Consider the following 13499-nt stretch of genomic DNA (forward strand, 5'->3'; position numbering starts at 1 on the left):
TGGACACAGTTGGCAACGGGCTTTGTTACAAGGATAGGTTCCTGGGTTAGTGGTTCTGTTGTGTGGTTGCTGGTGAGTACTTGCTTCAGGTTGGGGGGCTGTCTGTAAGCAAGGACTGGCCTGTCTCGCAAGATCTGTGAGAGTGATGGGTCATCCTTCAGGATAGGTTGTAGATCCTTGATGATGCATTGGAGAGGTTTTAGTTGGGGGCTGAAGGTGATGGCTAGTGGCGTTCTGTTATTTTCTTTGTTGGGCCTGTCCTGTAGTTGGTGACTTCTGGATACTCTTCTGACTTTGTCAATCTGTTTCTTCACTTCAGCAGGTGGGTATTGTAGTTGTAAGAATGCATGACAGAGATCTTGTAGGTGTTTGTCTCTGTCTGAGGGGTTGGAGCAAATGCGGTTATATCGTAGAGCTTGGCTGTAGACAATGGATCATGTGGTGTGATCTGGATGAAAGCTAGAGGCATGTAGGTAGGAATAGCGGTCACTAGATTTCCGGTATAGGGTGGTGTTTATGTGACCATCGCTTATTAGCACCATAGTGTCCAGGAAGTGGATCTCTTGTGAGGACTGGTCCAGGCTGAGGTTGATGGTGGGATGGAAATTGTTAAAATCACAGTGGAATTCCTCAAGGGCTTCTTTTCCATGGGTCCAGATGATGAACATGTCATCAATGCAGTGCAAGTAGAGTAGGTGCATTAGGGGAGGAGAGCTGAGGAAGCATTGTTCTAAGTCAGCCATAAAAACGTTGGTATACCGTGGGGCCATGCGGATACCCATTGCAGTGCCACTGATTTGAAGGTATACATTGTCCCCAAATGTGAAATAGTTATGGGTGAGGATAAAGTCACAAATTTCAGCCACCAGGTTAGCCGTGACATTATCGGGGATACTTTTCAGGTTTCAGAGTAGCAGCCGTGTTAGTCTGTATTCACAAAAGGAAAAGGAGTACTTGTGGCACCTTAGAGACTAACAAATTTATTAGAGCATAAGCTTTCGTGAGCTAGAGCTCACTTCATCGGATGCATTGTTCCTGATGGCTTGTATTTCATCTTTGTGTGGAATCTTTTTGCAAATACAGACTAACACCGCTGCTACTCTGAAACCTGTCATTATGCAAGGAGCAAAAAGAAAAGGAGTACTTGTGGCACCTTAGAGACTAACAAATTTATTAGAGCATAAGCTTTCGTGAGCTACAGCAAGGAGAAAATCAGTTGAGCATAAGAATAGCCATACTGGGTTAGACCAATGTTCTATCTAGCCCATAATCCTGTTTCAGACAGTGGCCAGTGTGACACACTTCAGAGGAAATGAAAACAACAGGGCAATTTTGATTGATCCATCACCGTCATCCAGTCCCAGCTTCTGGCAGTCAGAAGTTTAGGGACACCTGGAGCAGGGGGGTTGCATCCCTCTCCATCTTGGCTAATAGCCACTGATGGATCAACCTATCCTCTAGGAACTTAACCCTTTTTTTTAACCCAGTTATTCTTTTGGTCTTCACAACATCCCATAGCAATGAGTTCAAGAGGTTGACTATGCAACCTGTGAAGAAATACTTCCTTTTGTTAGTTTTAAACCTGCTGCCTGCTAATTTTATCAGGTGACCCCTAGTTCTTGTGTCATGTAGAGAGGTAAATAACACTTCCCTATTCGCTTTCTCCACACCATGCTTTTAGAAACCTCCATCATCATCTCTCCCCTTAGTCATCTCTTTTCTAAGATGAACAGTCCCACTCTTTAATTTCTCTTCGTATGGAAGCTGTTCCATCTCCTTAATCATTTTCGTTGCCCTTTACTTCACCTTTTCCAATTCTATTTTTTTTTTTTTTTTTTTTTTAAGATGGAGTGATCAGAACCGTTCATAGCATTCAAGGTGTGAGCGTTCCATAAATTTATAGAGCAGCACTGGAATATTTTCTGTTTTGTTACCTCTCTCTTTTCTAATGGAGCTTAACAGTCTGCTAAGCTTTTTTGATAGGTGCTGCACATTGAGCAGATGTTCTCAGAGAACTATTCACAATGCTGCCAAGATCTCTTTTTGGAGCAAGATCAAGCTTTTCCTACACAGGCAATTTTCAGAATAGAATTTGGCTTTAATTAAGATTAGGGGTGATCTGAAATACCATTACACCTAATTAATCAAAAGCAGATGTTGTTGTTGTCAAGGGCTCTGTGTGGTGCTGTTTCCAGGCCCTACCCATCAGTTTACCAGCCTGAACTGAAGTCAGCAGGATTAGAATTAAAATCCTCAACATCATTCCCATTGGGTTATATTGTCAGGCTCCACCCATTTGTACTTTCTTTTAAAGCAAGAAAAAACTCTCAAGCAGTTCTAGAAAGAAGTAGAGTCATAATTCATACATAAATAAAAGGGATATGTTGGAAGTTAGGTATTTACATTCACCCTGACTTGTCTTATTATAAGGCACCTGTAAGTTCGTCTTTGCATTACGAGTACATGGCAACACCCAACTTAGCCCTTAGGTCTAAAGGAAGTTTTGATAGGAAATAGATTACTGGACATAATACATAAGAAGAAAGTAAAAAGTAAAAGGAGAAATAATTTGTAGCTGTTGAATTTAATGCGACATGTGAAAGACCTGGGACAAACTGGAGGAATTAAACTGTTCCACAGACCCTGTTACATTCTTCCATTACCATTACAGTTCTTTAGCATGCCTAATTCAGCAAAGCACTTGCTTAACCTTATGCACCTGCTTTAGTCCCACTGGCTTCAATGAGATTTAAACATGTGTGTTAAGTGCTTTGATGAATTGTGGCCATAATATTATAATATAAGTAGCTAACAGGCTGGCTTTCTATCAGCATACATTTCTTCCACATCAGGTATATCAGATTCATCAATGTCATCTGCACTTTGAGCATGACTTAATGTTTAAATTCCAGGTGAGGCAGATTATAAAAGTGACCTTCCATTACAGATTTCTAAACTTTTTCAGTTGCCCTATTATTCCGAATCTCCTACCTCACAGGGGTTGCATTCACTGGGCAACATTTGTATAGTGCATTGAAAAGTATCTGTTGTATACATGCTGATTATTATTATGACCTTGATAAACACAGTGGGTGCAAGGGTGAACCACATGTGGTCTCTAAAGAGAAAATATTCTGCTAACACAAAATGACAAAGAAACAGTTAAGCAGAAAAAACAAGAAACCACTCCCTGTTAACCTTCACTACTTGTAGAAAACAAAATAAAAGAGTGGTCTGCATTGCCATCCAAGTTCTTAGAGACAGACACAACTTCTGGCAGGCGGATCTGTAAGCATTTCTTCCCCTCCCAGTACACAGAAGCAGCAATTCTGAACTGTTTGCAAGGTCCTTGGAACAGAAGACAACCTGCTATTAAAGACTGGAGATAGCAGACAGAACAAGGTTTTTCTGTCTCTAATTTAAAGGATTCTGTGGAAATTCTCAAATAACCTTTAATATCTCGGACTGTACAATAATCTTTTATTTTTTAAAACTGCATTGTTGGTCACAGCAACAGTTGTTAAAACTAGAAACTTCAGCTGCAGAAACATAGCTTGTAATGTCCCACTGTTTTGTGTTTTAAATATATATCAGTTACTGTTTTAAACAGAAAGTTGATTAAAGAATGGTGCTCTAATTTATGAAATTGCACATTTTAGTTATGAAAATTAAACATCTGGCTGTTGAAAGTTATTTTCCGAGTAAACACTAACTCAGTGCAGAACGTACAATATAAGATTTATTAGTAACTATTAGCAAGTTTAAAAAAACCCAACTCATTGCACTACACAGAAATATTTCAAAATGGAAGAGAATTTTCCCCTATTTCTGTAGTTTGCAGCTATTCTGTTTCAATTTAACTTCTTAGGAGATTAAACAGACCAGGGTCTCTCTATTATATGCTATAGCAAACTGATTTAGCTAAATTTTTAAACTTTGAATGACAATGACTAGTATAAGTCAAACACCTGAATTTTCATACTTTTCTGTCCTCTACTCCTGTCAGGCGCTCTGATGTTGAAATGCATCAGTGCATACACTTCCTTCTTTGACAGAAACGTCCCGTTTAAGTTAAAGAGAAAGCGGTCATGAAAACTCCAAAGACAACTGTTAAATTCTTAGGCCTGGTCTATACTTGGGGGGCGCAGGGGGAGGGGGGGAGAGAAAGAGAGAGAGTTCATTAAGTTACGTAATTTAAGCTATGTGAATAACGTAGCTGAAGTCAACGTACTTCAACTACAGGCCGGTCAGCCTCACCTCAGTCCCTGGAAAAATCATGGAGCAGGTCCTCAAAGAATCAATCCTGAAGCACTTAGAGGAGAGGAAAGTGATCAGGAACAGTCAGCATGGATTCACCAAGGGAAGGTCATGCCTGACTAATCTAATCATAGAATCATAGAATATCAGGGTTGGAAGGGACCCCAGAAGGTCATCTTGTCCAACCCCCTGCTCAAAGCAGGACCAAGTCCCAGTTAAATCATCCTAGCCAGGGCTTTGTCAAGCCTGACCTTAAAAACCTCTAAGGAAGGAGATTCTACCACCTCCCTAGGTAACGCATTCCAGTGTTTCACCACCCTCTTAGTGAAAAAGTTTTTCCTAATATCCAATCTAAACCTCCCCCATTGCAACTTGAGACCATTACTCCTCGTTCTGTCATCTGCTACCATTGAGAACAGTCTAGAGCCATCCTCTTTGAAACCCCCTTTCAGGTAGTTGAAAGCAGCTATCAAATCCCCCCTCATTCTTCTCTTCTGCAGACTAAACAATCCCAGCTCCCTCAGCCTCTCCTCATAAGTCATGTGCTCTAGACCCCTAATCATTTTTGTTGCCCTTCGCTGTACTCTTTCCAATTTATCCACATCCTTCTTGTAGTGTGGGGCCCAAAACTGGACACAGTACTCCAGATGAGGCCTCACCAGTGTCGAATAGAGGGGAACGATCACGTCCCTCGATCTGCTCGCTATGCCCCTACTTATACATCCCAAAATGCCATTGGCCTTCTTGGCAACAAGGGCACACTGCTGACTCATATCCAGCTTCTCGTCCACTGTCACCCCTAGGTCCTTTTCCGCAGAACTGCTGCCGAGCCATTCGGTCCCTAGTCTGTAGCGGTGCATTGGATTCTTCCATCCTAAGTGCAGGACCCTGCACTTATCCTTATTGAACCTCATTAGATTTCTTTTGGCCCAATCTTCCAATTTGTCTAGGTCCTTCTGTATCCTATCCCTCCCCTCCAGCGTATCTACCACTCCTCCCAGTTTAGTATCATCCGCAAATTTGCTGAGAGTGCAATCCACACCATCCTCCAGATCATTTATGAAGATATTGAACAAAACGGGCCCCAGGACCGACCCCTGGGGCACTCCACTTGACACCGGCTGCCAACTAGACATGGAGCCATTGATCACTACCCGTTGAGCCCGACAATCTAGCCAGCTTTCTACCCACCTTATAGTGCATTCATCCAGCCCATACTTCCTTAACTTGCTGACAAGAATGCTGTGGGAGACCGTGTCAAAAGCTTTGCTAAAGTCAAGAAACAATACATCCACTGCTTTCCCTTCATCCACAGAACCAGTAATCTCATCATAAAAGGCGATTTTTAAATAAAATAAATAAATTTTTAAATAAAAGTCTCATGGGTGACTTTAATTTTCCTGATATCTGCTGGGAGAGCAATACAGCGGTGCATAGACAATCCAGGAAGTTTTTGGAAAGCGTAGGGGACAATTTCCTGGTGCAAGTGCTAGGGGAGCCAACTAGGGGGAGCGCTTTTCTTGACCTGCTGCTCACAAACCGGGTAGAATTAGTGGGGGAAGCAAAAGTGGATGGGAATCTGGGAGGCAGTGACCATGAGTTGGTTGAGTTCAGGATCCTGACGCAGGGAAGAAAGGTAAGCAGCAGGATACGGACCCTGGACTTCAGGAAAGCAGACTTTGACTCCCTCAGGGAACAAATGGCCAGGATCCCCTGGGGGACTAACATGAAAGGGAAGGGAGTCCAGGAGAGCTGGCTGTATTTCAAGGAATCCCTGTTGAGGTTACAGGGACAAACCATCCCGATGAGTCGAAAGAATAGTAAATATGGCAGGCGACCAGCTTGGCTTAATGGTGAAATCCTAGCGGATCTTAAACATAAAAAGAAGCTTACAAGAAGTGGAAGGTTGGACATATGACCAGGGAAGAGTATAAAAATATTGCTCGGGCATGTAGGAAAGATATCAGGAGGGCCAAATCGCACCTGGAGCTGCAGCTAGCAAGAGATGTCAAGAGTAACAAGAAGGGTTTCTTCAGGTATGTTGGCAACAAGAAGAAAGCCAAGGAAAGTGTGGGCCCCTTACTGAATGAGGGAGGCAAGCTAGTGACAGAGGATGTGGAAAAAGCTAATGTACTCAATGCTTTTTTTGCCTCTGTTTTCACTAACAAGGTCAGCTCCCAGACTGCTGTGCTGGGCATCACAAAATGGGGAAGAGATGGCCAGCCCTCTGTAGAGATAGAGGTGGTTAGGGACTATTTAGAAAAGCTGGACGAGCACAAGTCCATGGGGCCGGACGAATTGCATCCGAGAGTGCTGAGGGAATTGGCGGCTGTGATTGCAGAGCCCTTGGCCATTATCTTTGAAAACTCGTGGCGAACGGGGGAAGTCCCGGATGACTGGAAAAAGGCTAATGTAGTGCCCATCTTTAAAAAAGGGAAGAAGGAGGATCCTGGGAACTACAGGCCGGTCAGCCTCACCTCAGTCCCTGGAAAAATCATGGAGCAGGTCCTCAAAGAATCAATCCTGAAGCACTTAGAGGAGAGGAAAGTGATCAGGAACAGTCAGCATGGATTCACCAAGGGAAGGTCATGCCTGACTAATCTAATCGCCTTTTATGATGAGATTACTGGTTCTGTGGATGAAGGGAAAGCAGTGGATGTATTGTTTCTTGACTTTAGCAAAGCTTTTGACACGGTCTCCCACAGCATTCTTGTCAGCAAGTTAAGGAAGTATGGGCTGGATGAATGCACTATAAGGTGGGTAGAAAGCTGGCTAGATTGTCGGGCTCAACGGGTAGTGATCAATGGCTCCATGTCTAGTTGGCAGCCGGTGTCAAGTGGAGTGCCCCAGGGGTCGGTCCTGGGGCCCGTTTTGTTCAATATCTTCATAAATGATCTGGAGGATGGTGTGGATTGCACTCTCAGCAAATTTGCGGATGATACTAAACTGGGAGGAGTGGTAGATACGCTGGAGGGGAGGGATAGGATACAGAAGGACCTAGACAAATTGGAAGATTGGGCCAAAAGAAATCTAATGAGGTTCAATAAGGATAAGTGCAGGGTCCTGCACTTAGGATGGAAGAATCCAATGCACCGCTACAGACTAGGGACCGAATGGCTCGGCAGCAGTTCTGCGGAAAAGGACCTAGGGGTGACAGTGGACGAGAAGCTGGATATGAGTCAGCAGTGTGCCCTTGTTGCCAAGAAGGCCAATGGCATTTTGGGATGTATAAGTAGGGGCATAGCGAGCAGATCGAGGGACGTGATCGTTCCCCTCTATTCGACACTGGTGAGGCCTCATCTGGAGTACTGTGTCCAGTTTTGGGCCCCACACTACAAGAAGGATGTGGATAAATTGGAAAGAGTACAGCGAAGGGCAACAAAAATGATTAGGGGTCTAGAGCACATGACTTATGAGGAGAGGCTGAGGGAGCTGGGATTGTTTAGTCTGCAGAAGAGAAGAATGAGGGGGGATTTGATAGCTGCTTTCAACTACCTGAAAGGGGGTTTCAAAGAGGATGGCTCTAGACTGTTCTCAATGGTAGCAGATGACAGAACGAGGAGTAATGGTCTCAAGTTGCAATGGGGGAGGTTTAGATTGGATATTAGGAAAAACTTTTTCACTAAGAGGGTGGTGAAACACTGGAATGCGTTACCTAGGGAGGTGGTAGAATCTCCTTCCTTAGAGGTTTTTAAGGTCAGGCTTGACAAAGCCCTGGCTAGGATGATTTAACTGGGACTTGGTCCTGCTTTGAGCAGGGGGTTGGACAAGATGACCTTCTGGGGTCCCTTCCAACCCTGATATTCTATGATTCTATGATTCTACTTAAATCTGCTCACCGCAGTGTCTTCACTGCAGTGAGTCGACTGCTGACGCTCCCCCCTCGACTCCGCGTGTGCCTCTCGCCCTGGTGGAGTACTGGAATCAACAGGAGATCGCTCAGGGGTCGATTTATCGGATCTAGACTAGACACAATAAATCGACCCCCGCTGGATCGATTGCTGCCCGCCGATCCGGTGGGTAGTACAGACACACCCTCAGTTAATGGAAATAAAGAATACAATTGAATTTTAAAGTCAGGTAAAGCCTTGGTACACTTGCTGCTTTCAAGCTCTGTTATGTTTGTTTAGATAACTTTGCTCTTTTTACCTAAATGGCCAAATACACTTAGGGGCAGATCTTCAGCTGGTGCAAAGTGTGATAGCTCCATAAAAGGCACAGCAACTCAATATTTGTGGGAAAAAAGGCCTTCCTGAACGCTAAACATCTCTCCAAAGGCTGTTCAGCTGTTACAAACACACATCATAAAACAACAGATCTATAACCAGTGTTGCCCTTAATAAGGGTCAAGCCTTGGGCTAGATGCAAGAATACTGTTGCTAAATGAAGATACCCAAATACCTTTGGTAAACTGCTGACAGAAAGGTTTCATCCACACTATGGCTGAAATAATCATTTTATAACCAGTGAGGGGCATGGTCTCTTTAAACAGCTACAATTTACAATATTTAACATATTTATTAGAGCATAAGCTTTCGTGAGCTACAGCTCACTTCATCGGATGAAGTGAACTGTAGCTCATGAAAGTTTATGCTCTAATAAATTTGTTAGTCTCTAAGGTGCCACAAGTACTCCTTTTCTTTTTGCGAATACAGACTAACACGGCTGCTACTCTGAAACCCATCATAATTGTGTTGTGTGTTCACTCCTAGCATTCTGTCCATCTTCCTAGGAAAATCTTTTGCAGTGCCTCCGCACCAGCTGCCCATGTCAAAAACCATAGGCGCCAACTCTGTGAATGCTCCGGGGCTGGAGCACTCACGGGGGAAAAAATTAGCAGGTGCTCCACACCCACCAGCAGCCAAACTCCCCCACCTTCCCATTTGGCAGTGCTTAGGACTTTCCGGGAGGGAGGGGGAGGAGTGGGGATGCAGCGCACTCAGGGGAGGAGGTGGAGAAGAGGCAAGGCAGGGGCAGGGACTTGGAGGAAGGGATTGGAATGGGGCAGGAAGGGAATTGGGCGGGAACTTTGGGGAAGGGGTGGAATGAGGGCAGTGCAGGGGCGGAGCCAGTGACATGGGGGGGATCGAGCACCTATGCCAAAAAATATGCAGGTTTTTTCCAGACAACCTCCACTTTCTGCTTAAGTTTAGGGAATTTCTTAGGCAAAACCCCTAATCCTTTGTCCAGAAGTCACAGTGTCTATCTGGTATCATGGAGGTCTTCCAGTCATCACGAGCTGCTGCTTTTTCCACCTCCTTGATTTTAGTGCCTAGAAGCCAAGCAGGGCAGAAAGCAGCACCCCAGCTGCATCCCAAGGTGCCACCTGACAAGAAGGCAGAGGCAAGTACTACAGTTTGTGTTCATACATTGCTGAATTGAACTACAGGAAGGGCAGAAAATGAGCCAGACTGAGCTCTGTCTGCTGATGGGCCAGTGTTGTGAAATCCAGACTGAGAGTGACCGGCTGGGACACTTGTCAATTGCCAAGTACACTTTATGAATGGGTGTGTGAAATGAGCAACTGTCTCACAGAAGAAAAGCTACCTATGACAGCCATTCTTGGTAAAAGTGTTCTCTAGCATTCTAGAGACCAGCACTCTCTGGCAGATGATTTTGGTATGGGGAAGACTATTGGACTGTGTAAACTGCAACAGAGCAAGAGTTATTGACCTGAGTGACCAAGGTAACTAATGCCCCTGAAATAATGGATGGCAGCCTTGGAAGAATATAGAGGCTTTTTTTTGCCACCTGAACATGATATACGTGACACAATTACAACAAAGACTGCTGGAGTTCTGTCCACCAGTAGCTTCTGTCATAACACAAATTGTGTCAGTGTTTTCATATTAACACCTAACTTTGCTGTCTCAGCATGTCTGTGTCAGTACATTCTGGAAAATCTGGGCAGCTATCCCATACTGCCTCAACAAAGGAAAGAGTGCCCAGAGGACCATAGCCTATGCATTCTGCAATGTCCTATAGCAGACAGAGCCAGGAGGAGCAATCAATCCAGTTACTGAGGCACAATGAGGGTGGTCCCAACACGCCATAACATAAGAGTGTTATGCTTTGTTACCCAAAGACAACTACATACGAACCTAGACAACTGGAAAGGGTGAGACAAGGTTGGCTGTCTGGTTACCATCACTGTTCTACCCCCTGAAAAAGCACAAGAACAAATCCGCACAGACACACCCCTGGAACTCCGACAAGGGGTATTCTACCTGCTACCCAAGATCCATAAACATGGAAATCCTGGACGCCCCATCATCTCAGGCATTAGAACCCTGACAGCAGGACTGTCTGGCTATGTAGACTCCCTCCTCAGGCCCTACGCTACCAGCACTCCCAGATATCTTTGAAACACCACTGACTTCCTGAGGAAACCACAATCCATCGGTGATCTTCCTAAAAACACCATCCTGCCCAGTATGGATGTAGACTACAAGCCGTCAGGAACAGTATCCCCGATAATGTCACGACAAACCTGGTGGCTGAGCTTTATGACTTTGTCCTCACCCATAACTATTTCACATTTGAGGACAATGTATACCTTCAAATCAGTGGCACTGCTATGGGTACCTGCATGGCCCTACAGTATGCCAACATTTTTATGGCTGACTTAGAACAATGCTTCCTCAGCTCTCTTCCCCTAATGCCCCATCTCTACTTGTGCTATACTGATGACATCTTCATCATCTGGACCCATGGAAAAGAAACCCTTAAGGAATTCCACCATGATTTCAACAATTTCCATCCCACCATCAACCTCAGCCTGGACCAGTCCACACAAGACATCCACTTCCTGGACACTACGGTGCTAATAAGCGATGGTCACATAAACACCCCCCTACACTGGAAACCTACTGATCGCTATTCCTACCTACATGCCTCCAGCTTTCATCCAGACCACACCACACGATCCATTGTCTACAGCCAAGCTCTACGATACAACCGCATTTGCTCCAACCCCTAAGACAGAGACAAACACCTACAAGATCTCTATCAAGCATTCTTACAACTACAATACCCACCTGCTGAAGTGAAGAAACAGGTTGACAGACCAGAAGAGTTTCCAGAAGTCACCTACTACAGGACAGGCCCAACAAAGAAAATAACAGAAAGCCACTAGCCATCACCCCCAAACTAAAACCTCTCCAACGCATCATCTACAACCTATCCTGAAGGACGACCCACCACTCTCTCAGATCTTGGGAGACAGGCCAGTCCTTGCTTACAGACAGCCCCCCAACCTGAAGCAAATACTCACCAGCAACCACACACCACACAACAGAACCACTAACCCAGGAACCTATCCTTGCAACAAAGCCCGTTGCCAACTCTGTCCACATATCTATTCAGGGGACACCATCATAGGGCCTAATCACATCAGCTACACTATCAGAGGCTCGTTCACCTGCACATCTACCAATGTGATATATGCCATCTTGTGCCAGCAATGCCCCTCTGCCATGTACATTGGTCAAACTGGACAGTCTCTAAGTAAAAGAATAAATGGACACAAATCAGACGTCAAGAATTATAACATTCAAAACCCAGGTCCGATGAAGCGAGCTGTAGCTCACGAAAGCTTATGCTCAAATAAATTTGTTAGTCTCTAAGGTGCCACAAGTACTCCTTTTCTTTTATTCAAAAACCAGTCTGAGAACACTTCAATCTCTCTGGTCACTCGATTACAGACCTAAAGGTGGCAATACTTCAACAAAAAAAACTTCAAAAACAGACTCCAACGAGAGACTGCTGAATTGGAATTAATTTGCAAACTGGATACAATTAACTTAGGCTTGAATAGAGACTGGGAGTCGATGGGTCATTACACAAAGTAAAACTATTTCCCCATGTTTATTCCCCCCACACACACTCCCACTCCCCACTGTTCCTCAGAAGTTCTTGTCAACTGCTGGAAATGGCCCACCTTGATTATCACTATAAAAGATCCGCCCCCCACCCCCCGCTCCCCTGCTGGTAATAGCTCACCTTACCTGATCGCTCTCGTTACAGTGTGCATGGCAATACCCATTGTTTCATGTTCTCTGTGTATATAAATCTCCCCACTGTATTTTCCACTGAATACATCCGATGAAGTGAGCTGTAGCTCACGAAAGCTTATGCTTAAATAGATTTGTTAGTCTCTAAGGTGCCACAAGTACTCCTTTTCTTTTTGCAAATACAGACTAACACAGCTGCTACTCTGAAGCTGTACTAACTATGTTTGTGATTGGACACAAATCATGTTTAAAGCCTACCATGTCACTAACTGGTTACAAACAGTTAAAAACCATAGCTTAAAGACAGGGCTTAAAGAAAAGAAGACTAACCAGATAGGGGACAATGCAACAAACCTGGAGAAAGACACTTTGCTCGACTTCAGTCTACATGTCCTGGTTTGTTATAGAATGCAGATACATTACATTTTCCAGTCCCAAATTACTGTACACAAAAAGTAATTCTGCGTAGCCTCAAACAGGTTTCCAAACATGAGATTAACATAATTTTAGTAAGGCACAAGATAGGTGAGGTAATATCTTTAATTGGACCAACTTCTGTTGGTAAGCGAGAGAAGTTTACAGAGAACTGTTCTTTTTTAGATGATTTGAGTGCGTGAAGCCATGTTATACACTGGTTTCACTGCAACTACATTTCAGCTGTATATAAATATATGATTTTAAACTGTGATTGTCTGCCACATGAAGACGGGATCTCAGCATGCCAATCTCAGTGCTCACACCAGTATGGAAAGTTTCCTCAAGGTAGTAAGTTTTGCTGTCATCTACTGAGAGAGATATTAAAGCAAGTGCCTCTACTTCTTTCTCTTCAGTGACATACTGGAATTTCTATCCCAAACATCAGGCTAACCTAATGGAGACATCGGCTGTTTTGAAAAGTGCCAATCTTCTCATTCTTCCAAATGGGGAGGCAAGGTGCACTAGATTTTCAAAAATTTTCCATGCTGTGACCCATTACAACAGAAAAAAAAAAATTCAGACCCTCCCGTCTAGCCATAAAAGAGCAGGGATATAGTTGTGACCTCCCTGGACCAGTTCACAATTCCCAGGTTGAGAAACCATGCATGGACTGGAACTCAAGACTTGGGTTCTATCCCTGGCTCTGTTATGGAGCTACTGGGTGACCCAGACTTCACCTCTGTTTCCCATCTCTGCTAGTGCTTATGCTGGAGTAATTCATGTCATTTGGGCGGTGAAATATTCACACCACTG

At 44.2% G+C, this 13499-nt stretch overlaps 1 protein-coding gene across 5 annotated transcripts in view; it reads right to left on the reverse strand.

Moving 5' to 3' along the window:
- MYO1C (myosin IC) overlaps positions 1 to 13499 on the reverse strand; it is a 164092-nt gene that overhangs the window by 108436 nt on the left and 42157 nt on the right. The window lies entirely within an intron of this gene.

This window comes from Dermochelys coriacea, chromosome 17, assembly GCF_009764565.3.
Source record: "Dermochelys coriacea isolate rDerCor1 chromosome 17, rDerCor1.pri.v4, whole genome shotgun sequence".
NCBI lineage: Eukaryota > Metazoa > Chordata > Testudines > Dermochelyidae > Dermochelys > Dermochelys coriacea.